Raw genomic sequence first — 23,180 nt, forward strand, 5'->3', positions numbered from 1 at the left:
GATAGTGTTAGTGTTAGGGTTAGCATCAGCCCTAGGATAGTGTGAGGGTTAGGGTTACGGTTAGCATCAGGCCTAGGATAGTGTAAGTGTTAGGGTTAGCATCAGACCTAGGATAGTGTTAGGGTTAGGGTTAGGGTTAGCATCAGCCCTAGGATAGTGTTAGGGTTAGGGTTAGCATCAGCCCTAGGATAGTGTTACGGTTAGGGTTAGGGTTAGCATCAGCCCTAGGATAGTGTTAGGGTTATGGTTAGCATCAGCCCTAGGATAGTGTTAGGGTTAGGGTTAGGGTTAGCATCTGCTCTAGGATAATGTTAGGGTGAGGGTTAGGGTTAGCATCAGCCCTAGGATAGTGTAAGGGTTAGGGATAGGGTTAGCATCAGGCCTAGGATAGTGTTAGAGTTAGGGTTAGCATCAGCCCTAGGATAGCGTTAGGGTTAGGGTTAGGGTTAGCATCAGCCCTAGGATAGTGTTAGGGTTAGAGTTATCATCAGCCCTAGGATAGTGTTAGGGTTAGGGTTAGGGTTAGCATCAGCCCTAGGATAGTGTTAGGGTTAGGGTTAGGGTTAGCATCAGCCCTAGGATAGTGTTAGGGTTAGGGTTAGGGTTAGCATGAGCCCTAGGGTAGTGTTAGAGTTAGGGTTAGCCTCAGCCCTAGGAGAGTGTTAGGGTTAGGGTTAGGGTTAGCATCAGCCCTAGGATAGTGTTAGGGTTAGGGTTAGCATCAGCTCTAGCATAGTGTTAGGGTTAGGGTTAGGTTTAGCATCAGCCCTAGGATAGTGTTAGTGTAAGGGTTAGGGTTAGCATCAGCTCTAAGACAGTGTTAGGGTTAGGGTTAGAATCAGCCCAAGGATAGTGTTAGGGTTAGGGTTAGGGTTAGCATCAGCCCTAGGATAGTGTTAGTGTTAGGGTTAGCCTCAGCCCTAGGACAGTGTTAGGGTTAGGGTTAGGGTTAGCATCAGGCCTAGGATAGTGTTAGGGTTAGGGTTAGCATCAGCCCTAGGATAGTGTTAGGGTTAGGGTTAGGGTTAGCATCAGCCCTAGGATAGTGTTAGGGTTAGGGTTAGCATCAGCCCTAGGATAGTGTTAGGGTTAGGGTTAGGGTTAGCATCAGCCCTAGCATAGTGTTAGGGTTAGGGTTAGGGTTAGCATGAGCCCTAGGATAGTGTTAGGGTTAGGATTAGCCTGAGCCCTAAGATAGTGTTAGTGTTAGGGTTAGCCTCAGCCCTAGGAGAGTGTTAGCGTTAGGTTTAGGGTTAGCATCAGCCCTAGGATAGTGTTAGGGTTAGGGATAGAATCAGCCCTAGGATAGTGTTAGGGTTATGGTTAGGTTTAGCATCAGCCCTAGGATAGTGTTAGGGTAAGGGTTAGGGTTAGCATCAGGCCTAGGATAGTGTTAGGGTTAGGGTTAGGGTTAGCATCAGCCCTAGGATAGTGTTAGTGTTAGGGTTAGAATCAGCCCAAGGATAGTGTTAGGGTTAGGGTTAGGGTTAGCATCAGCCCTAGGGTAGTGTTAGAGTTAGGGTTAGCCTCAGCCCTAGGAGAGTGTTAGGGTTAGGGTTAGGGTTAGCATCAGCCCTAGGATAGTGTTAGGGTTAGGGTTAGCATCAGCTCTAGCATAGTGTTAGGGTTAGGGTTAGGTTTAGCATCAGCCCTAGGATAGTGTTAGTGTAAGGGTTAGGGTTAGCATCAGCTCTAAGACAGTGTTAGGGTTAGGGTTAGCCTCAGCCCTAGGAGAGTGTTAGGGTTAGGGTTAGGGTTAGCCTCAGCCCTAGGAGAGTGTTAGGGTTAGGGTTAGGGTTAGCATTAGCCCTAGGATAGTGTTAGGGTTAAGGTTAGGGTTAGCATCAGCCCTAGGATAGTGTTAGGGTTAGGGTTAGGGTTAGCGTCAGCCCAAGGATAGTGTTAGGGTTAGGGTTAGCATCAGCCCTAGGATAGTGTTAGGGTTAGGGTTAGGGTTAGCATCAGCCCTAGGTTAGTGTTAGGGTTAGGGTTATCATCAGCCCTAGGATAGTGTTAGGGTTAGGGTTAGGGTTAGCATCAGGCCTAGGATAGTGTTAGGGTTAGGGTTAGCATCAGCCCTAGGATAGTGTTAGGGTTAGGTTTAGTGTTACCATCAGCCCTAGGATAGTGTTAGGGTTAGGGATAGCATCAGCCCTAGGATAGTGTAGGGTTATGGTTAGGTTTAGCATCAGCCCTAGGATAGTGTTAGGGTAAGGGTTAGGGTTATCATCAGCCCTAGGATAGTGTTATGGTTAGGGTTAGGGTTAGCGTCAGCCCTAGGATAGTGTTAGGGTTAGGGTTAGGGTTAGCTTCAGCCAAAGGATAGTGTTAGGGTTAGGGTTAGCATCAGCCCTAGGATATTGTTAGGGTTAGGGTTAGGGTTAGCACCAGGCCTAGGATAGTGTTAGTGTTAAGGTTAGCATCAGCCTTAGGATAGTGTTAGGGGTAGGGTTAGGGTTAGTATCAGCCATAGGATAGTGTTATGGTTAGGGTTAGCCTCAGCCCTGGGATAGTGTTAGAGTTAGGGTTAGGGTTAGCATCAGCCCTAAGATAGTGTTAGGGTTAGGGTTAGGGTTATGATTAGCATCAGCCCTAGGATAGTGTTAGGGTTAGGGTTAGGGTTAGCATCAGCCCAAGGATAGTGTTAGGGTTAAGGTTAGGGTTAGCATCAGCCCTAGGATAGTGTTAGGGTTAGGGTTAGGGTTAGCATCAGCCCTAGGATAGTGTTAGGGTTAAGGTTAGGGTTAGCATCAGCCCTAGGATAGTGTTAGGGTTAGGGATATCATGAGCCCTAGGATAGTGTTAAAGTTAGGGTTAGGGTTAGCATCAGGCCTAGGATAGTGTTAGGGTTAGGGTTAGGGTAAGCATCAGCCCTAGGACAGTGTTAGTGTTAGGGTTAGGGTTAGCATCAGCCCTAGGATAGTGTTAGTGTTAGGGTTAGGGTTAGCTTCAGCCAAAGGATAGTGTTAGGGTTAGGGTTAGCATCAGCCCTAGGATATTGTTAGGGTTAGGGTTAGGGTTAGCACCAGGCCTAGGATAGTGTTAGTGTTAAGGTTAGCATCAGCCTTAGGATAGTGTTAGGGGTAGGGTTAGGGTTAGTATCAGCCGTAGGATAGTGCTATGGTTAGGGTTAGCCTCAGGCCTAGGATAGTGTTAGAGTTAGGGTTAGGGTTAGCATCAGCCCTAAAATAGTGTTAGGGTTAGGGTTAGGGTTATGATTAGCATCAGCCCTAGGATAGTGTTAGGGTTAGGGTTAGGGTTAGCATCAGCCCAAGGATAGTGATAGGGTTAGGGTTAGCATCAGCCCTAGGATAGTGTTAGGGTTAAGGTTAGGGTTAGCATCAGCCCTAGGATAGTGTTAGGGTTAGGGTTATCATGAGCCCTAGGATAGTGTTAGGGTTAGGGTTAGGGTTAGCATCAGGCCTAGGATAGTGTTACGGTTAGGGTTAGGGCAAGCATCAGCCCTAGGGTAGTGTTAGGGTTAGGGTTAGCATCAGCCCTAGCATAGTGTTAGGGTTAGGGTTAGGGTTATCACCAGGCCTAGGATAGTGTTGGTGGCAGGGTTAGCATCAGGCCTAGGATAGTGTTAGGGTTATGGTTAGCATCAGCCCTAGGATAGTGTTAAGGTTAGGGTTAGGGTTAGCATCTGCTCTAGGATAATGTTAGGGTTAGGGTTAGGGTTAGCATCAGCCCTAGGATAGTGTAAGGGTTAGGGATAGGGTTAGCATCAGGCCTAGGATAGTGTTAGAGTTAGGGTTAGCATCAGCCCTAGGATAGTGTTAGTGTTAGGGTTAGGGTTAGCATCAGCCCTAGGATAGTGTTAGGGTTAGAGTTAGCATCAGCCCTAGGATAGTGTTAGGGTTAGGGTTAGGGTTAGCATCAGCCCTAGGATAGTGTTAGGGTTAGGGTTAGGGTTAGCATCAGCCCTAGGATAGTGTTAGGGTTAGGGTTAGGGTTAGCATGAGCCCTAGGATAGTGTTAGGGTTAGGGTTAGCCTCAGCCCTAGGAGAGTGTTAGTGTTAGGTTTAGGGTTAGCATCAGCCCTAGGATAGTGTTAGGGTTAGGGATAGCATCAGCCCTAGCATAGTGTTAGGGTTATGGTTAGGTTTAGCATCAGCCCTAGGATAGTGTTAGGGTAAGGGTTAGGGTTAGCATCAGGCCTAGGATAGTGTTAGGGTTAGCATCAGCCCTAGGATAGTGTTAGTGTTAGGGTTTGCCTCAGCCCTAGGATAGTGTTAGGGTTAGGGTTAGGGTTAGCATCAGGCCTAGGATAGTGTTAGTGTTAGGCTTAGCATCAGCCCTAGGATAGTGTTAGGGTTAGGGTTAGGGTTAGCATCAGCCCTAGGATAGTGTTAGGGTTAGGGTTAGCATCAGCCCTAGGATAGTGTTACGGTTAGGGTTAGGGTTAGCATCAGCCCTAGGATAGTGTTAGGGTTATGGTTAGCATCAGCCCTAGGATAGTGTTAGGGTTAGGGTTAGGGTTAGCATCTGCTCTAGGATAATGTTAGGATTAGGGTTAGGGTTAGCATCAGCCCTAGGATAGTGTAAGGGTTAGGGATAGGATTAGCATCAGGCCTAGGATAGTGTTAGAGTTAGGGTTAGCATCAGCCCTAGGATAGTGTTAGGGTTAGGGTTAGGGTTAGCATCAGGTTAGGATAGTGTTAGGGTTAGGGTTAGGGTAAGCATCAGCCCTAGGATAGTGTTAGGGTTAGGGTTAGCATCAGCCCTAGGATAGTGTTAGGGTTAGGGTTAGGGTTATCACCAGGCCTAGGATAGTGTTGGTGTAAGGGTTAGCATCAGGCCTAGGATAGTGTTAGAGTTAGGGTTAGGGTTAGCATCAGCCCTAGGATAGTGTTAGTGTTAGGGTTAGCATCAGCCCTAGGATAGTGTTAGGGTTAGGTTTGGGTAAGCATCAGCCCTTGGATAGTGTTAGGGTTAGGGTTAGCATCAGCCCTAGGATAGTGTTAGGCTTAGGGTTAGGGTTAGCATCAGCGCTAGGATAGTGTTAGGGTTAGGGTTAGCCTCAGCCCTAGGAGAGTTGTAGGGTTAGGGTTAGAGTTAGCATCAGCCCTAGGATAGTGTTAGGGTTAGGGTTAAGGTTAGCATCAGCCCTAGGATAGTGTTAGGGATAGGGTTAGCATCAGCCCTAGGATAGTGTTAGGGTTCGGGTTAGGGTTAGCACCAGGCTTAGGATAGTGTTAGTGTTAGGGTTAGAATCATCCTTAGGATAGTGTTAGGGTTAGGTTTAGGGTTAGCATCAGCCCTAGTATAGTGTTAGGATTAGTGTTAGCATCAGCTCTAGGATAGTGTTAGGGTTAGGGTTAGCCTCAGCCCTAGGAGAGTGTAAGGGTTAGGGTTAGCATCAGCCCTAGGATAGTGTTAGGGTTAGGGTTAGGGTTAGCATCAGCCCTAGGATAGTGTTAGGGTTAGGGTTAGTCTCAGCCCTAGGAGAGTTGTAGGGTTAGGGTTAGGGTTAGTATCAGCCCTAGGATAGTGTTAGGGTTAGGGTTAAGGTTAGCATCAGCCCTAGGATAGTGTTAGGGTTAGGGTTAGCATCAGCCCTAGGATAGTGTTAGGGTTAGGGTTAGAATCAGCCATAGGATAGTGTTAGGGTTAGGTTTAGGGTTAGCATCAGCCGTAGGATAGTGTTAGGGTTAGGGTTAACCTCAGCCCTAGGATAGTGTTAGAGTTAGGGTTAGGGTTAGCATCAGCCCTAGGATAGTGTTAGTGTTAGAGTTATCATCAGCCCTAGGATAGTGTTAGGGTTAGGATTAGGGTTAGCATCAGCCCTAGGATAGTGTTAGTGTTAGGGTTAGCATCAGCCCTAGGATAGTGTGAGGGTTAGGGTTAGGGTTAGCATCAGGCCTAGGATAGTGTTAGTGTTAGGCTTAGCATCAGCCCTAGGATAGTGTTAGGGTTAGGGTTAGGGTTAGCATCAGCCCTAGGATAGTGTTAGGGTTAGGGTTAGCATCAGCCCTAGGATAGTGTTACGGTTAGGGTTAGGGTTAGCATCAGCCCTAGGATAGTGTTAGGGTTATGGTTAGCATCAGCCCTAGGATAGTGTTAGGGTTAGGGTTAGGGTTAGCATCTGCTCTAGGATAATGTTAGGATTAGGGTTAGGGTTAGCATCAGCCCTAGGATAGTGTAAGGTTTAGGGATAGGATTAGCATCAGGCCTAGGATAGTGTTAGAGTTAGGGTTAGCATCAGCCCTAGGATAGTGTTAGGGTTAGGGTTAGGGTTAGCATCAGGTTAGGATAGTGTTAGGGTTAGGGTTAGCGTAAGCATCAGCCCTAGGATAGTGTTAGGGTTAGGGTTAGCATCAGCCCTAGGATAGTGTTAGGGTTAGGGTTAGGGTTATCACCAGGCCTAGGATAGTGTTGGTGTAAGGGTTAGCATCAGGCCTAGGATAGTGTTAGAGTTAGGGTTAGGGTTAGCATCAGCCCTAGGATAGTGTTAGTGTTAGGGTTAGCATCAGCCCTAGGATAGTGTTAGGGTTAGGTTTGGGTAAGCATCAGCCCTTGAATAGTGTTAGGGTTAGGGTTAGCATCAGCCCTAGGATAGTGTTAGGCTTAGGGTTAGGGTTAGCATCAGCGCTAGGATAGTGTTAGGGTTAGGGTTAGCCTCAGCCCTAGGAGAGTTGTAGGGTTAGGGTTAGAGTTAGCATCAGCCCTAGGATAGTGTTAGGGTTAGGGTTAAGGTTAGCATCAGCCCTAGGATAGTGTTAGGGATAGGGTTAGCATCAGCCCTAGGATAGTGTTAGGGTTCGGGTTAGGGTTAGCACCAGGCTTAGGATAGTGTTAGTGTTAGGGTTAGAATCATCCTTAGGATAGTGTTAGGGTTAGGTTTAGGGTTAGCATCAGCCCTAGTATAGTGTTAGGATTAGTGTTAGCATCAGCTCTAGGATAGTGTTAGGGTTAGGGTTAGCCTCAGCCCTAGGAGAGTGTTAGGGTTAGGGTTAGCATCAGCCCTAGGATAGTGTTAGGGTTAGGGTTAGGGTTAGCATCAGCCCTAGGATAGTGTTAGGGTTAGGGTTAGTCTCAGCCCTAGGAGAGTTGTAGGGTTAGGGTTAGGGTTAGTATCAGCCCTAGGATAGTGTTAGGGTTAGGGTTAAGGTTAGCATCAGCCTTAGGATAGTGTTAGGGTTAGGGTTAGCATCAGCCCTAGGATAGTGTTAGGGTTAGGGTTAGAATCAGCCATAGGATAGTGTTAGGGTTAGGTTTAATGTTAGCATCAGCCGTAGGATAGTGTTAGGGTTAGGGTTAACCTCAGCCCTAGGATAGTGTTAGAGTTAGGGTTAGGGTTAGCATCAGCCCTAGGATAGTGTTAGGGTTCGGGTTAGGGTTAGCACCAGGCTTAGGATAGTGTTAGTGTTAGGGTTAGAATCATCCTTAGGATAGTGTTAGGGTTAGGTTTAGGGTTAGCATCAGCCCTAGTATAGTGTTAGGATTAGTGTTAGCATCAGCTCTAGGATAGTGTTAGGGTTAGGGTTAGCCTCAGCCCTAGGAGAGTGTTAGGGTTAGGGTTAGCATCAGCCCTAGGATAGTGTTAGGGTTAGGGTTAGGGTTAGCATCAGCCCTAGGATAGTGTTAGGGTTAGGGTTAGTCTCAGCCCTAGGAGAGTTGTAGGGTTAGGGTTAGGGTTAGTATCAGCCCTAGGATAGTGTTAGGGTTAGGGTTAAGGTTAGCATCAGCCCTAGGATAGTGTTAGGGTTAGGGTTAGCATCAGCCCTAGGATAGTGTTAGGGTTAGGGTTAGAATCAGCCATAGGATAGTGTTAGGGTTAGGTTTAGGGTTAGCATCAGCCGTAGGATAGTGTTAGGGTTAGGGTTAACCTCAGCCCTAGGATAGTGTTAGAGTTAGGGTTAGGGTTAGCATCAGCCCTAGGATAGTGTTAGGGTTAGAGTTATCATCAGCCCTAGGATAGTGTTAGGGTTAGGGTTAGGGTTAGCATCAGCCCTAGGATAGTGTTAGTGTTAGGGTTAGCATCAGCCCTAGGATAGTGTGAGGGTTAGGGTTAGGTTTAGCATCAGGCCTAGGATAGTGTTAGTGTTAGGGTTAGCATCAGCCCTAGGATAGTGTTAGGGTTAGGGTTAGGGTTAGCATCAGGCCTAGGATAGTGTTAGGGTTAGGGTTAGCATCAGCCCTAGGATAGTGTTACGGTTAGGGTTAGGGTTAGCATCAGCCCTAGGATAGTGTTAGGGTTATGGTTAGCATTAGCCCTAGGATAGTGTTAGGGTTAGGGTTAGGGTTAGCATCTGCTCTAGGATAATGTTAGGGTTAGGGTTAGGGTTAGCATCAGCCCTAGGATAGTGTAAGGGTTAGGGATAGGGTTAGCATCAGGCCTAGGATAGTGTTAGAGTTAGGGTTAGCATCAGCCCTAGGATAGTGTTAGGGTTAGGGTTAGGGTTAGCATCAGCCCTAGGATAGTGTTAGGGTTAGAGTTATCATCAGCCCTAGGATAGTGTTAGGGTTAGGGTTAGGGTTAGCATCAGCCCTAGGATAGTGTTAGGGTTAGGGTTAGGGTTAGCATCAGCCCTAGGATAGTGTTAGGGTTAGGGTTAGGGTTAACATCAGCCCTAGGATAGTGTTAGGGTTAGGGTTAGCCTCAGCCCTAGGAGAGTGTTAGTGTTAGGTTTAGGGTTAGCATCAGCCCTAGGATAGTGTTAGGGTTAGGGATAGCATCAGCCCTAGGATAGTGTTAGGGTTATGGTTAGGTTTAGCATCAGCCCTAGGATAGTGTTAGGGTAAGGGTTAGGGTTAGCATCAGGCCTAGGATAGTGTTAGGGTTAGCATCAGCCCTAGGATAGTGTTAGTGTTAGGGTTAGAATCAGCCCAAGGATAGTGTTAGGGTTAGGGTTAGGGTTAGCATCAGCCCTAGGATAGTGTTAGTGTTAGGGTTAGCCTCAGCCCTAGGATAGTGTTAGGGTTAGGGTTAGGGTTAGCATCAGGCCTAGGATAGTGTTAGTGTTAGGCTTAGCATCAGCCCTAGGATAGTGTTAGGGTTAGGGTTAGGGTTAGCATCAGCCCTAGGATAGTGTTAGGGTTAGGGTTAGCATCAGCCCTAGGATAGTGTTACGGTTAGTGTTAGGGTTAGCATCAGCCCTAGGATAGTGTTAGGGTTATGGTTAGCATCAGCCCTAGGATAGTGTTAGGGTTAGGGTTAGGGTTAGCATCTGCTCTAGGATAATGTTAGGATTAGGGTTAGGGTTATCATCAGCCCTAGGATAGTGTAAGGGTTAGGGATAGGGCTAGCATCAGGCCTAGGATAGTGTTAGAGTTAGGGTTAGCATCAGCCCTAGGATAGTGTTAGGGTTAGGGTTAGGGTTAGCATCAGCCCTAGGATAGTGTTAGGGTTAGAGTTAGCATCAGCCCTAGGATAGTGTTAGGGTTAGGGTTAGGGTTAGCATCAGCCCTAGGATAGTGTTAGGATTAGGGTTAGGGTTAGCATCAGCCCTAGCATAGTGTTAGGGTTAGGGTTAGGGTTAGCATGAGCCCTAGGATAGTGTTAGGGTTAGGATTAGCCTGAGCCCTAAGATAGTGTTAGGGTTAGTGTTAGCCTCAGCCCTAGGAGAGTGTTAGCGTTAGGTTTAGGGTTAGCATCAGCCCTAGGATAGTGTTAGGGTTAGGGATAGCATCAGCCCTAGGATAGTGTTAGGGTTATGGTTAGGTTTAGCATCAGCCCTAGGATAGTGTTAGGGTAAGGGTTAGGGTTAGCATCAGGCCTAGGATAGTGTTAGGGTTAGGGTTAAGGTTAGCATCAGCCCTAGGATAGTGTTAGTGTTAGGGTTAGAATCAGCCCAAGGATAGTGTTAGGGTTAGGGTTAGGGTTAGCATCAGCCCTAGGGTAGTGTTATAGTTAGGGTTAGCCTCAGCCCTAGGAGAGTGTTAGGGTTAGGGTTAGGGTTAGCATCAGCCCTAGGATAGTGTTAGGGTTAGGGTTAGCATCAGCTCTAGCATAGTGTTAGGGTTAGGGTTAGGTTTAGCATCAGCCCTAGGATAGTGTTAGGGTAAGGGTTAGGGTTAGCATCAGCTCTAAGACAGTGTTAGGGTTAGGGTTAGCCTCAGCCCTAGGAGAGTGTTAGGGTTAGGGTTAGGGTTAGCATCAGCCCTATGATAGTGTTAGGGTTATTGTTAGCATCAGCCCTAGGATAGTGTTATTGTTAGGGTTAGGGTTAGCATCAGCCCTAGGATAGTGTTAGGGTTAGGGTTAGCATCAGCCCTAGGATAGTGTTAGGGTTATGGTTAGGTTTAGCATCAGCCCTAGGATAGTGTTATGGTAAGGGTTAGGGTTAGCATCAGCCCTAGGATAGTGTTAGGGTTAGGGTTAGGGTTAGCATCAGCCCTAGGATAGTGTTAGGGTTAGGGTTAGGGTTAGCTTCAGCCCTAGGATAGTGTTAGGGTTAGGGTTAGCATCAGCCCTAGGATATTGTTAGGGTTAGGGTTAGGGTTAGCACCAGGCCTAGGATAGTGTTAGTACTAGGGTTAGCATCAGCCTTAGGATAGTGTTAGGGGTAGGGTTAGGGTTAGTATCAGCCGTAGGGTAGTGTTAGGGTTAGGGTTAGCCTCAGCCCTAGGATAGTGTTAGAGTTAGGGTTAGGGTTAGCATCAGCCCTAAGATAGTGTTAGGGTTAGGATTAGGGTTATGATTAGCATCAGCCCTAGGATAGTGTTAGGGTTAGGGTTAGGGTTAGCGTCAGCCCAAGGATAGTGTTAGGGTTAGGGTTAGCATCAGCCCTAGGATAGTGTTAGGGTTAGGGTTAGGGTTAGCATCAGCCCTAGGTTAGTGTTAGGGTTAGGGTTATCATCAGCCCTAGGATAGTGTTAGGGTTAGGGTTAGGGTTAGCATCAGCCCAAGGATAGTGTTAGGGTTAGGGTTAGCATCAGCCCTAGGATAGTGTTAGGGTTAAGGTTAGGGTTAGCATCAGCCCTAGGATAGTGTTAGGGTTAGGGATATCATGAGCCCTAGGATAGTGTTAAGGTTAGGGTTAGGGTTAGCATCAGGCCTAGGATAGTGTTAGGGTTAGGGTTAGGGTAAGCATCAGCCCTAGGATAGTGTTAGTGTTAGGGTTAGGGTTAGCATCAGCCCTAGGATAGTGTTAGTGTTAGGGTTAGGGTTAGCTTCAGCCAAAGGATAGTGTTAGGGTTAGGGTTAGCATCAGCCCTAGGATATTGTTAGGGTTAGGGTTAGGGTTAGCACCAGGCCTAGGACAGTGTTAGTGTTAAGGTTAGCATCAGCCTTAGGATAGTGTTAGGGGTAGGGTTAGGGTTAGTATCAGCCGTAGGATAGTGTTATGGTTAGGGTTAGCCTCAGCCCTAAGATAGTGTTAGAGTTAGGGTTAGGGTTAGCATCAGCCCTAAAATAGTGTTAGGGTTAGGGTTAGGGTTATGATTAGCATCAGCCCTAGGATAGTGTTAGGGTTAGGGTTAGGGTTAGCATCAGCCCAAGGATAGTGATAGGGTTAGGGTTAGCATCAGCCCTAGGATAGTGTTAGGGTTAAGGTTAGGGTTAGCATCAGCCCTAGGATAGTGTTAGGGTTAGGGTTATCATGAGCCCTAGGATAGTGTTAGGGTTAGGGTTAGGGTTAGCATCAGGCCTAGGATAGTGTTACGGTTAGGGATAGGGCAAGCATCAGCCCTAGGGTAGTGTTAGGGTTAGGGTTAGCATCAGCCCTAGCATAGTGTTAGGGTTAGGGTTACGGTTATCGCCAGGCCTAGGATAGTGTTGGTGGCAGGGTTAGCATCAGGCCTAGGATAGTGTTAGAGTTAGGGTTAGGGTTAGCATCAGCCCTAGGATAGTGTTAGTGTTAGGGTTAGCATCAGCCCTAGGATAGTGTTAGGGTTAGGTTTGGGTAAGCATCAGCCCTAGGATAGTGTTAGGGTTAGGGTTAGCATCAGCCCTAGGATAGTGTTAGGCTTAGGGTTAGCGTTAGCATCAGCCCTAGGATAGTGTTAGGGTTAGGGTTAGCCTCAGCCCTAGGAGAGTTGTAGGGTTAGGGTTAGAGTTAGCATCAGCCCTAGGATAGTGTTAGGGTTAGGGTTAAGGTTAGCATCAGCCCTAGGATAGTGTTAGGGTTAGGGTTAGCATCAGCCCTAGGATAGTGTTAAGGATAGGGTTAGGGTTAGCACCAGGCTTAGGATAGTGTTAGTGTTAGGGTTAGAATCAGCCTTAGGATAGTGTTAGGGTTAGGTTTAGGGTTAGCATCAGCCCTAGTGTAGTGTTAGGGTTAGTGTTAGCATCAGCTCTAGGATAGTGTTAGGGTTAGGGTTAGCCTCAGCCCTAGGAGAGTTTTAGGGTTAGGGTTAGCATCAGCCCTAGGATAGTGTTAGGGTTAGGGTTAGGGATAGCATCAGCCCTAGGATAGTGTTAGGGTTAGGGTTAGTCTAAGCCCTAGGAGAGTTGTAGGGTTAGGGTTAGGGTTAGTATCAGCCCTAGGATAGTGTTACGGTTAGGGTTAAGGTTAGCATTAGCCCTAGGTTAGTGTTAGGGTTAGGGTTAGCATCAGCCCTAGGATAGTGTTAGGGTTAGGGTTAGAATCAGCCGTAGGATAGTGTTAGGGTTAGGTTTAGGGTTAGCATCAGCCGTAGGATAGTGTTAGGGTTAGGGTTAAACTCAGCCATAGGATAGTGTTAGAGTTAGGGTTAGGGTTAGCATCAGCCCTAGGATAGTGTTAGGGTTAGAGTTATCATCAGCCCTAGGATAGTGTTAGGGTTAGGGTTAGGGTTAGCATCAGCCCTAGGATAGTGTTAGTGTTAGGGTTAGCATCAGCCCTAGGATAGTGTTAGGGTTAGGGTTAGGGTTAGCATCAGCCCTAGGTTAGTGTTAGGGTTAGGGTTATCATCAGCCCTAGGATAGTGTTAGCGTTAGGGTTAGGGTTAGCATCAGGCCTAGGATAGTGTTAGGGTTAGGGTTAGCATCAGCCCTAGGATAGTGTTAGGGTTAGGTTTAGTGTTACCATCATCCCTAGGATAGTGTTAGGGTTAGGGATAGCATCAGCCCTAGGATAGTGTAGGGTTATGGTGAGGTTTAGCATCAGCCCTAGGATAGTGTTAGGGTAAGGTTTAGGGTTAGCATCAGCCCTAGGAGAGTGTTATGGTTAGGGTTAGGGTTAGCATCAGCCCTAGGATAGTGTTAGGGTTAGGGTTAGGGTTAGCTTCAGCCAAAGGATAGTGTTAGTGTTAAGGTTAGCATCAGCCTTAGGATAGTGTTACGGGTAGGGTTAGGGTTAGTATCAGCCGTAGGATAGTGTTATGGTTAGGGTTAGCCTCAGCCCTGGGATAGTGTTAGAGTTAGGGTTAGGGTTAGCATCAGCCCTAAGATAGTGTTAGGGTTAAGGTTAGGGTTAGCATCAGCCCAAAGATAGTGTTAGGGTTAGGGTTAGCATCAGCCCTAGGATAGTGTTAGGATTAGGGTTAGGGTTAGCATCAGCCCTAGGATAGTGTTAGGGTTAGGGTTATCATCAGCCCTAGGATAGTGTTAGGGTTATGGTTAGGTTTAGCATCAGGCCAAGGATAGTGTTAGGGTTAGAGTTAGCATCAGCCCTAGGATATATTAAGGGTTAGGGTTAGGGTTAGCATCAGCCCTAGGATAGTGTTAGTGTTAGGGTTAGAGTTAGCATCAGCCCTAGGATAGTGTTAGGGTTAGGGTTAGGGTTAGCTTCAGCCAAAGGATAGTGTTAGGGTTAGGGTTAGCATCAGCCCTAGGATATTGTTAGGGTTAGGGTTAGGGTTAGCACCAGGCCTAGGATAGTGTTAGTGTTAAGGTTAGCATCAGCCTTAGGATAGTGTTAGGGGTAGGGTTAGGGTTAGTATCAGCCGTAGGATAGTGTTATGGTTAGGGTTAGCCTCAGCCCTAGGATAGTGTTAGAGTTAGGGTTAGGGTTAGCATCAGCCCTAAAATAGTGCTAGGGTTAGGGTTAGGGTTATGATTAGCATCAGCCCTAGGATAGTGTTAGGATTAGTGTTAGCATCAGCTCTAGGATAGTGTTAGGGTTAGGGTTAGCCCCTGCCCTAGGAGAGTGTTAGGGTTAGGGTTAGCATCAGCCCTAGTATAGTGTTAGGGTTAGGGTTAGGGTTAGCATCAGCCCTAGGATAGTGTTAGGGTTAGGGTTAGTCTCAGCCCTAGGAGAGTTGTAGGGTTAGGGTTAGGGTTAGTATCAGCCCTAGGATAGTTTTAGGGTTAGGGTTAAGGTTAGCATCAGCCCTAGGATAGTGTTAGGGTTAGGGTTAGAATCAGCCCTAGAATAGTGTTAGGGTTAGGGTTAGGGTTAGCATCAGCCCAAGGATAGTGTTAGGGTTAGTGTTAGCATCAGCCCTAGGATAGTGTCAGGGTTAAGGTTAGGGTTAGCATCAGCCCTAGGATAGTGTTTGGGTTAGGGTTATCATGAGCCCTAGGATAGTGTTAGGGTTAGGGTTAGGGTTAGCATCAGGTTAGGATAGTGTTAGGGTTAGGGTTAGGGTAAGCATCAGCCCTAGGATAGTGTTAGGGTTAGGGTTAGCATCAGCCCTAGGATAGTGTTAGGGTTAGGGTTAGGGTTATCACCAGGCCTAGGATAGTGTTGGTGTAAGGGTTAGCATCAGGCCTAGGATAGTGTTAGAGTTAGGGTTAGGGTTAGCGTCAGCCCTAGGATAGTGTTAGTGTTAGGGTTAGCATCAGCCCTAGGATAGTGTTAGGGTTATCTTTGGGTAAGCATCAGCCCTAGGATAGTGTTAGGGTTAGGGTTAGCATCAGCCCTAGGATAGTGTTAGGCTTAGGGTTAGGGTTAGCATCAGCGCTAGGATAGTGTTAGGGTTAGGGTTAGTCTCAGCCCTAGGAGAGTTGTAGGGTTAGGGTTAGAGTTAGCATCAGCCCTAGGATAGTGTTAGGGTTAGGGTTAAGGTTAGCATCAGCCCTAGGATAGTGTTAGGGTTAGGGTTAGCATCAGCCCTAGGATAGTGTTAGGGTTAGGGTTAGGTTTAGCACCAGGCTTAGGATAGTGTTAGTGTTAGGGTTAGAATCAGCCTTAGGATAGTGTTAGGGTTAGGTTTAGGGTTAGCATCAGCCCTAGTATAGTGTTAGGATTAGTGTTAGCATCAGCTCTAGGATAGTGTTAGGGTTAGGGTTAGCCTCAGCCCTAGGAGAGTGTTAGGGTTAGGGTTAGCATCAGCCCTAGGATAGTGTTAGGGTTAGGGTTAGGGTTAGCATCAGCCCTAGGATAGTGTTAGGGTTAGGGTTAGTCTCAGCCCTAGGAGAGTGTTAGGGTTAGGGTTAGCATCAGCCCTAGGATAGTGTTAGGGTTAGGGTTAGGGTTAGCATCAGCCCTAGGATAGTGTTAGTGTTAGGGTTAGCATCAGCCCTAGGATAGTGTTAGGGTTAGGGTTAGGGTTAGCATCAGCCCTAGGTTAGTGTTAGGGTTAGGGTTATCATCAGCCCTAGGATAGTGTTAGCGTTAGGGTTAGGGTTAGCATCAGGCCTAGGATAGTGTTAGGGTTAGGGTTAGCATCAGCCCTAGGATAGTGTTAGGGTTAGGTTTAGTGTTACCATCATCCCTAGGATAGTGTTAGGGTTAGGGATAGCATCAGCCCTAGGATAGTGTAGGGTTATGGTGAGGTTTAGCATCAGCCCTAGGATAGTGTTAGGGTAAGGTTTAGGGTTAGCATCAGCCCTAGGAGAGTGTTATGGTTAGGGTTAGGGTTAGCATCAGCCCTAGGATAGTGTTAGGGTTAGGGTTAGGGTTAGCTTCAGCCAAAGGATAGTGTTAGTGTTAAGGTTAGCATCAGCCTTAGGATAGTGTTACGGGTAGGGTTAGGATTAGTATCAGCCGTAGGATAGTGTTATGGTTAGGGTTAGCCTCAGCCCTGGGATAGTGTTAGAGTTAGGGTTAGGGTTAGCATCAGCCCTAAGATAGTGTTAGGGTTAAGGTTAGGGTTAGCATCAGCCCAAAGATAGTGTTAGGGTTAGGGTTAGCATCAGCCCTAGGATAGTGTTAGGATTAGGGTTAGGGTTAGCATCAGCCCTAGGATAGTGTTAGGGTTAGGGTTATCATCAGCCCTAGGATAGTGTTAGGGTTATGGTTAGGTTTAGCATCAGGCCAAGGATAGTGTTAGGGTTAGAGTTAGCATCAGCCCTAGGATATATTAAGGGTTAGGGTTAGGGTTAGCATCAGCCCTAGGATAGTGTTAGTGTTAGGGTTAGAGTTAGCATCAGCCCTAGGATAGTGTTAGGGTTAGGGTTAGGGTTAGCTTCAGCCAAAGGATAGTGTTAGGGTTAGGGTTAGCATCAGCCCTAGGATATTGTTAGGGTTAGGGTTAGGGTTAGCACCAGGCCTAGGATAGTGTTAGTGTTAAGGTTAGCATCAGCCTTAGGATAGTGTTAGGGGTAGGGTTAGGGTTAGTATCAGCCGTAGGATAGTGTTATGGTTAGGGTTAGCCTCAGCCCTAGGATAGTGTTAGAGTTAGGGTTAGGGTTAGCATCAGCCCTAAAATAGTGCTAGGGTTAGGGTTAGGGTTATGATTAGCATCAGCCCTAGGATAGTGTTAGGATTAGTGTTAGCATCAGCTCTAGGATAGTGTTAGGGTTAGGGTTAGCCCCTGCCCTAGGAGAGTGTTAGGGTTAGGGTTAGCATCAGCCCTAGTATAGTGTTAGGGTTAGGGTTAGGGTTAGCATCAGCCCTAGGATAGTGTTAGGGTTAGGGTTAGTCTCAGCCCTAGGAGAGTTGTAGGGTTAGGGTTAGGGTTAGTATCAGCCCTAGGATAGTTTTAGGGTTAGGGTTAAGGTTAGCATCAGCCCTAGGATAGTGTTAGGGTTAGGGTTAGAATCAGCCCTAGAATAGTGTTAGGGTTAGGGTTAGGGTTAGCATCAGCCCAAGGATAGTGTTAGGGTTAGTGTTAGCATCAGCCCTAGGATAGTGTCAGGGTTAAGGTTAGGGTTAGCATCAGCCCTAGGATAGTGTTTGGGTTAGGGTTATCATGAGCCCTAGGATAGTGTTAGGGTTAGGGTTAGGGTTAGCATCAGGTTAGGATAGTGTTAGGGTTAGGGTTAGGGTAAGCATCAGCCCTAGGATAGTGTTAGGGTTAGGGTTAGCATCAGCCCTAGGATAGTGTTAGGGTTAGGGTTAGGGTTATCACCAGGCCTAGGATAGTGTTGGTGTAAGGGTTAGCATCAGGCCTAGGATAGTGTTAGAGTTAGGGTTAGGGTTAGCGTCAGCCCTAGGATAGTGTTAGTGTTAGGGTTAGCATCAGCCCTAGGATAGTGTTAGGGTTATCTTTGGGTAAGCATCAGCCCTAGGATAGTGTTAGGGTTAGGGTTAGCATCAGCCCTAGGATAGTGTTAGGCTTAGGGTTAGGGTTAGCATCAGCGCTAGGATAGTGTTAGGGTTAGGGTTAGTCTCAGCCCTAGGAGAGTTGTAGGGTTAGGGTTAGAGTTAGCATCAGCCCTAGGATAGTGTTAGGGTTAGGGTTAAGGTTAGCATCAGCCCTAGGATAGTGTTAGGGTTAGGGTTAGCATCAGCCCTAGGATAGTGTTAGGGTTAGGGTTAGGTTTAGCACCAGGCTTAGGATAGTGTTAGTGTTAGGGTTAGAATCAGCCTTAGGATAGTGTTAGGGTTAGGTTTAGGGTTAGCATCAGCCCTAGTATAGTGTTAGGATTAGTGTTAGCATCAGCTCTAGGATAGTGTTAGGGTTAGGGTTAGCCTCAGCCCTAGGAGAGTGTTAGGGTTAGGGTTAGCATCAGCCCTAGGATAGTGTTAGGGTTAGGGTTAGGGTTAGCATCAGCCCTAGGATAGTGTTAGGGTTAGGGTTAGTCTCAGCCCTAGGAGAGTTGTAGGGTTAGGGTTAGGGTTAGTATCAGCCCTATGATAGTGTTAGATTTAGGGTTAAGGTTAGCATCAGCCCTAGGATAGTGTTAGGTTTAGGGTTAGAATCAGCCCTAGGATAGTGTTAGGGTTAGGGTTAGAATCAGCCGTAGGATAGTGTTAGGGTTAGGTTTAGGGTTAGCATCAGCCGTAGGATAGTGTTAGGGTTAGGGTTAACCTCAGCCCTAGGATAGTGTTAGAGTTAGGGTTAGGGTTAGCATCAGCCCTAGGATAGTGTTAGGGTTAGAGTTATCGTCAGCCCTAGGATAGTGTTAGGATTAGGGTTAGGGTTAGCATCAGCCCTAGGATAGTGTTAGTGTTAGGGTTAGCATCAGCCCTAGGATAGTGTTAGGGTTAGGGTTAGGGTTAGCATCAGGCCTAGGATAGTGTTAGTGTTAGGGTTAGCATCAGCCCTAGGATAGTGTTAGGGTTAGGGTTAGGGTTAGCATCAGCCCTAGGATAGTGTTAGGGTTAGGGTTAGCATCAGCCCTAGGATAGTGTTACGGTTAGGTTTAGGGTTAGCATCAGCCCTAGGTTAGTGTTAGGGTTATGGTTAGCATCAGCCCTAGGATAGTGTTAGGGTTAGAGTTAGCATCAGCCCTAGGATAGTGTTAGGGTTAGGGTTAGGGTTAGCATCAGCCCTAGGATAGTGTTAGGGTTAGGGTTAGGGTTAGCATCAGCCCTAGGATAGTGTTAGGGTTAGGGTTAGGGTTAGCATCTGCTCTAGGATAATGTTAGGGTTAGGGTTAGGGTTAGCATCAGCCCTAGGATAGTGTAAGGGTTAGGGATAGGGTTAGCATCAGGCCTAGGATAGTGTTAGAGTTAGGGTTAGCATCAGCCCTAGGATAGTGTTAGGGTTAGGGTTAGGGTTAGCATCAGCCCTAGGAAAGTGTTAGGGTTATGGTTAGGTTTAGCATCAGCCCTAGGATAATGTTAGGGTAAGTTTTAGGGTTAGCATCAGGCCTAGGATAGTGTTAGGGTTAGCATCAGCCCTAGGATAGTGTTAGTGTTAGGGTTAGAATCAGCCCAAGGATAGTGTTAGGGTTAGAGTTAGGGTTAGCATCAGCCCTAGGATAGTGTTAGTGTTAGGGTTAGCCTCAGCCCTAGGATAGTGTTAGGGTTAGGGTTAGGGTTAGCATCAGGCCTAGGATAGTGTTAGTGTTAGGGTTAGCATCAGCCCTAGGATAGTGTTAGGGTTAGGGTTAGGGTTAGCATCAGCCCTAGGATAGTGTTAGGGTTAGGGTTAGCATCAGCCCTAGGATAGTGTTACGGTTAGGGTTAGGGTTAGCATCAGCCCTAGGATAGTGTTAGGGTTATGGTTAGCATCAGCCCTAGGATAGTGTTACGGTTAGGGTTAGGGTTAGCATCAGCCCTAGGATAGTGTTAGGGTTAGGGTTAGCATCAGCCCTAGGATAGTGTTACGGTTAGGGTTAGGGTTAGCATCAGCCCTAGGATAGTGTTAGGGTTATGGCTAGCATCAGCCCTAGGATAGTGTTAATGTTAGGGTTAGGGTTAGCATCAGCCCTAGCATAGTGTTAGGGTTAGGGTTAGGGTTAGCATGAGCCCTAGGATAGTGTTAGGGTTAGGGTTAGCCTGAGCCCTAAGATAGTGTTAGGGTTAGGGTTAGCCTCAGCCCTAGGAGAGTGTTAGCGTTAGGTTTAGGGTTAGCATCAGCCCTAGGATAGTGTTAGGGTTAGGGATAGCATCAGCCCTAGGATAGTGTTAGGGTTATGGTTAGGTTTAGCATCAGCCCTAGGATAGTGTTAGGGTAAGGGTTAGGGTTAGAATCAGGCCTAGGATAGTGTTAGGGTTAGGGTTAGGGTTAGCATCAGCCCTAGGATAGTGTTAGTGTTAGGGTTAGAATCAGCCCAAGGATTGTGTTAGGGTTAGGGTTAGGGTTAGCATCAGCCCTAGGGTAGTGTAGAGTTAGGGTTAGCCTCAGCCCTAGGAGAGTGTTAGGGTTAGGGTTAGGGTTAGCATCAGCCCTAGGATAGTGTTAGGGTTAGGGTTAGCATCAGCTCTAGCATAGTGTTAGGGTTAGGGTTAGGTTTAGCATCAGCCCTAGGATAGTGTTAGGGTAAGGGTTAGGGTTAGCATCAGCTCTAAGACAGTGTTAGGGTTAGGGTTAGCCTCAGCCCTAGGAGAGTCTTAGGGTTAGGGTTAGGGTTAGCATCAGCCCTAGGATAGTGTTAGGGTTATTGTTAGCATCAGCCCTAGGATAGTGTTAGGGTTAGGGTTAGGGTTAGCATCAGCCCTAGGATAGTGTTAGGGTTAGGGTTAGCATCAGCCCTAGGATAGTGTTAGGGTTATGGTTAGGTTTAGCATCAGCCCTAGGATAGTGTTATGGTAAGGGTTAGGGTTAGCATCAGCCCTAGGATAGTGTTAGGGTTAGGGTTAGGGTTAGCATCAGCCCTAGGATAGTGTTAGGGTTAGGGTTAGGGTTAGCTTCAGCCCTAGGATAGTGTTAGGGTTAGGGTTAGCATCAGCCCTAGTATATTGTTAGGGTTAGGGTTAGGGTTAGCACCAGGCCTAGGATAGTGTTAGTACTAGGGTTAGCATCAGCCTTAGGATAGTGTTAGGGGTATGGTTAGGGTTAGTATCAGCCGTAGGATAGTGTTAGGGTTAGGGTTAGCCTCAGCCCTAGGATAGTGTTAGAGATAGGGTTAGGGTTAGCATCAGCCCTAAGATAGTGTTAGGGTTAGGATTAGGGTTATGATTAGCATCAGCCCTAGGATAGTGTTAGGGTTAGGGTTAGGGTTAGCATCAGCCAAAGGATAGTGTTAGGGTTAGGGTTAGCATCAGCCCTATGATAGTGTTAGGGTTAGGGTTAGGGTTATCATCAGCCCTAGGTTAGTGTTAGGGTTAGGGTTATCATCAGCCCTAGGATAGTGTTAGGGTTAGGGTTAGGGTTAGCATCAGGCCTAGGATAGTGTTAGGGTTAGGGTTAGCATCAGCCCTAGGATAGTGTTAGGGTTAGGTTTAGTGTTACCATCAGCCCTAGGATAGTGTTAGGGTTAGGGATAGCATCAGCCCTAGGATAGTGTAGGGTTATGGTTAGGTTTAGCATCAGCCCTAGGATAGTGTTAGGGTAAGGGTTAGTGTTAGCATCAGCCCTAGGATAGTGTTATGGTTAGGGTTAGGGTTAGCATCAGCCCAAGGATAGTGATAGGGTTAGGGTTAGCATCAGCCCTAGGATAGTGTTAGGGTTAAGGTTAGGGTTAGCATCAGCCCTAGGATAGTGTTAGGGTTAGGGTTATCATGAGCCCTAGGATAGTGTTAAGGTTAGGGTTAGGGTTAGCATCAGGCCTAGGATAGTGTTAGGGTTAGGGTTAGGGCAAGCATCAGCCCTAGGGTAGTGTTAGGGTTAGGGTTAGCATCAGCCCTAGCATAGTGTTAGGGTTAGGGTTAGGGTTATCACCAGGCCTAGGATAGTGTTGGTGGCAGGGTAGCATCAGGCCTAGGATAGTGTTAGAGTTAGGGTTAGGGTTAGCATCAGCCCTAGGATAGTGTTAGTGTTAGGGTTAGCATCAGCCCTAGGATAGTGTTAGGGTTAGCTTTGGGTAAGCATCAGCCCTAGAATAGTGTTAGGGTTAGGGTTAGCATCAGCCCTAGGATAGTGTTAGGCTTAGGGTTAGGGTTAACATCAGCCCTAGGATAGTGTTAGGGTTAGGGTTAGCCTCAGCCCTAGGAGAGTTGTAGGGTTAGGGTTAGAGTTAGCATCAGCCCTAGGATAGTGTTAGAGTTAGGGTTAAGGTTAGCATCAGCCCTAGGATAGTGTTAGTGTTAGGGTTAGAATCAGCCTTAGGATAGTGTTAGGGTTAGGTTTAGGGTTAGCATCAGCCCTAGTATAGTGTTAGGGTTAGTGTTAGCATCAGCTCTAGGATAGTGTTAGGGTTAGGGTTAGCCTCAGCCCTAGGAGAGTTTTAGGGTTAGGGTTAGCATCAGCCCTAGGATAGTGTTAGGGTTAGGGTTAGTCTCAGCCCTAGGAGAGATGTAGGGTTAGGGTTAGGGTTAGTATCAGCCCTAGGATAGTGTTAGGGTTAGGGTTAAGGTTAGCATCAGCCCTAGGATAGTGTTAGGGTTAGGGTTAGCATCAGCCCTAGGATAGTGTTAGGGTTAGGGTTAGAATCAGCCGTAGGATAGTGTTAGGGTTAGGTTTAGGGTTAGCATCAGCCGTAGGATAGTGTTAGGGTTAGGGTTAACCTCAGCCCTAGGATAGTGTTAGAGTTAGGGTTAGGGTTAGCATCAGCCCTAGGATAGTGTTAGGGTTATAGTTATCATCAGCCCTAGGATAGTGTTAGGGTTAGGGTTAGGGTTAGCATCAGCCCTAGGATAGTGTTAGTGTTAGGGTTAGCATCAGCCCTAGGATAGTGTTAGGGTTAGGGTTAGGGTTAGCATCAGCCCTAGGTTAGTGTTAGGGTTAGGGTTATCATCAGCCCTAGGATAGTGTTAGCGTTAGGTTTAGGGTTAGCATCAGGCCTAGGATAGTGTTAGGGTTAGGTTTAGTGTTATCATCATCCCTAGGATAGTGTTAGGGTTAGGGATAGCATCAGCCCTAGGATAGTGTAGGGTTATGGTGAGGTTTAGCATCAGCCCTAGGATAGTGTTAGGGTAAGGTTTAGGGTTAGCATCAGCCCTAGGATAGTGTTATGGTTAGGGTTAGGGTTAGCATCAGCCCTAGGATAGTGTTAGGGTTAGGGTTAGGGTTAGCTTCAGCCAAAGGATAGTGTTAGGGTTAGGGTTAGCATCAGCCCTAGGATATTGTTAGGGTTAGGGTTATGGTTAGCACCAGGCATAGGATAGTGTTAGTGTTAAGGTTAGCATCAGCCTTAGGATAGTGTTACGGGTAGGGTTAGGGTTAGTATCAGCCGTAGGATAGTGTTATGGTTAGGGTTAGCCTCAGCCCTGGGATAGTGTTAGAGTTAGGGTTAGGGTTAGCATCAGCCCTAAGATAGTGTTAGGGTTAAGGTTAGGGTTAGCATCAGCCCAAGGATAGTGTTAGCTTTAGGGTTAGCATCAGCCCTAGGATAGTGTTAGGATTAGGGTTAGGGTTAGCATCAGCCCTAGGATAGTGTTAGGGTTAGGGTTATCATCAGCCCTAGGATAGTGTTAGGGTTAGGGTTAGGGTTAGCATCAGGCCTAGGATAGTGTTAGGGTTAGGGTTAGCATCAGCCCTAGGATAGTGTTAGGGTTAGGTTTAGTGTTACCATCAGCCCTAGGATAGTGTTAGGGTTAGGGATAGCATCAGCCCTAGGATAGTGTAGGGTTATGGTTAGGTTTAGCATCAGGCCAAGGATAGTGTTAGGGTAAGAGTTAGCATCAGCCCTAGGATAGATTAAGGGTTAGGGTTAG

Source organism: Lemur catta, chromosome 7 (assembly GCF_020740605.2).
Source record: "Lemur catta isolate mLemCat1 chromosome 7, mLemCat1.pri, whole genome shotgun sequence".
Taxonomy (NCBI): domain Eukaryota; kingdom Metazoa; phylum Chordata; class Mammalia; order Primates; family Lemuridae; genus Lemur; species Lemur catta.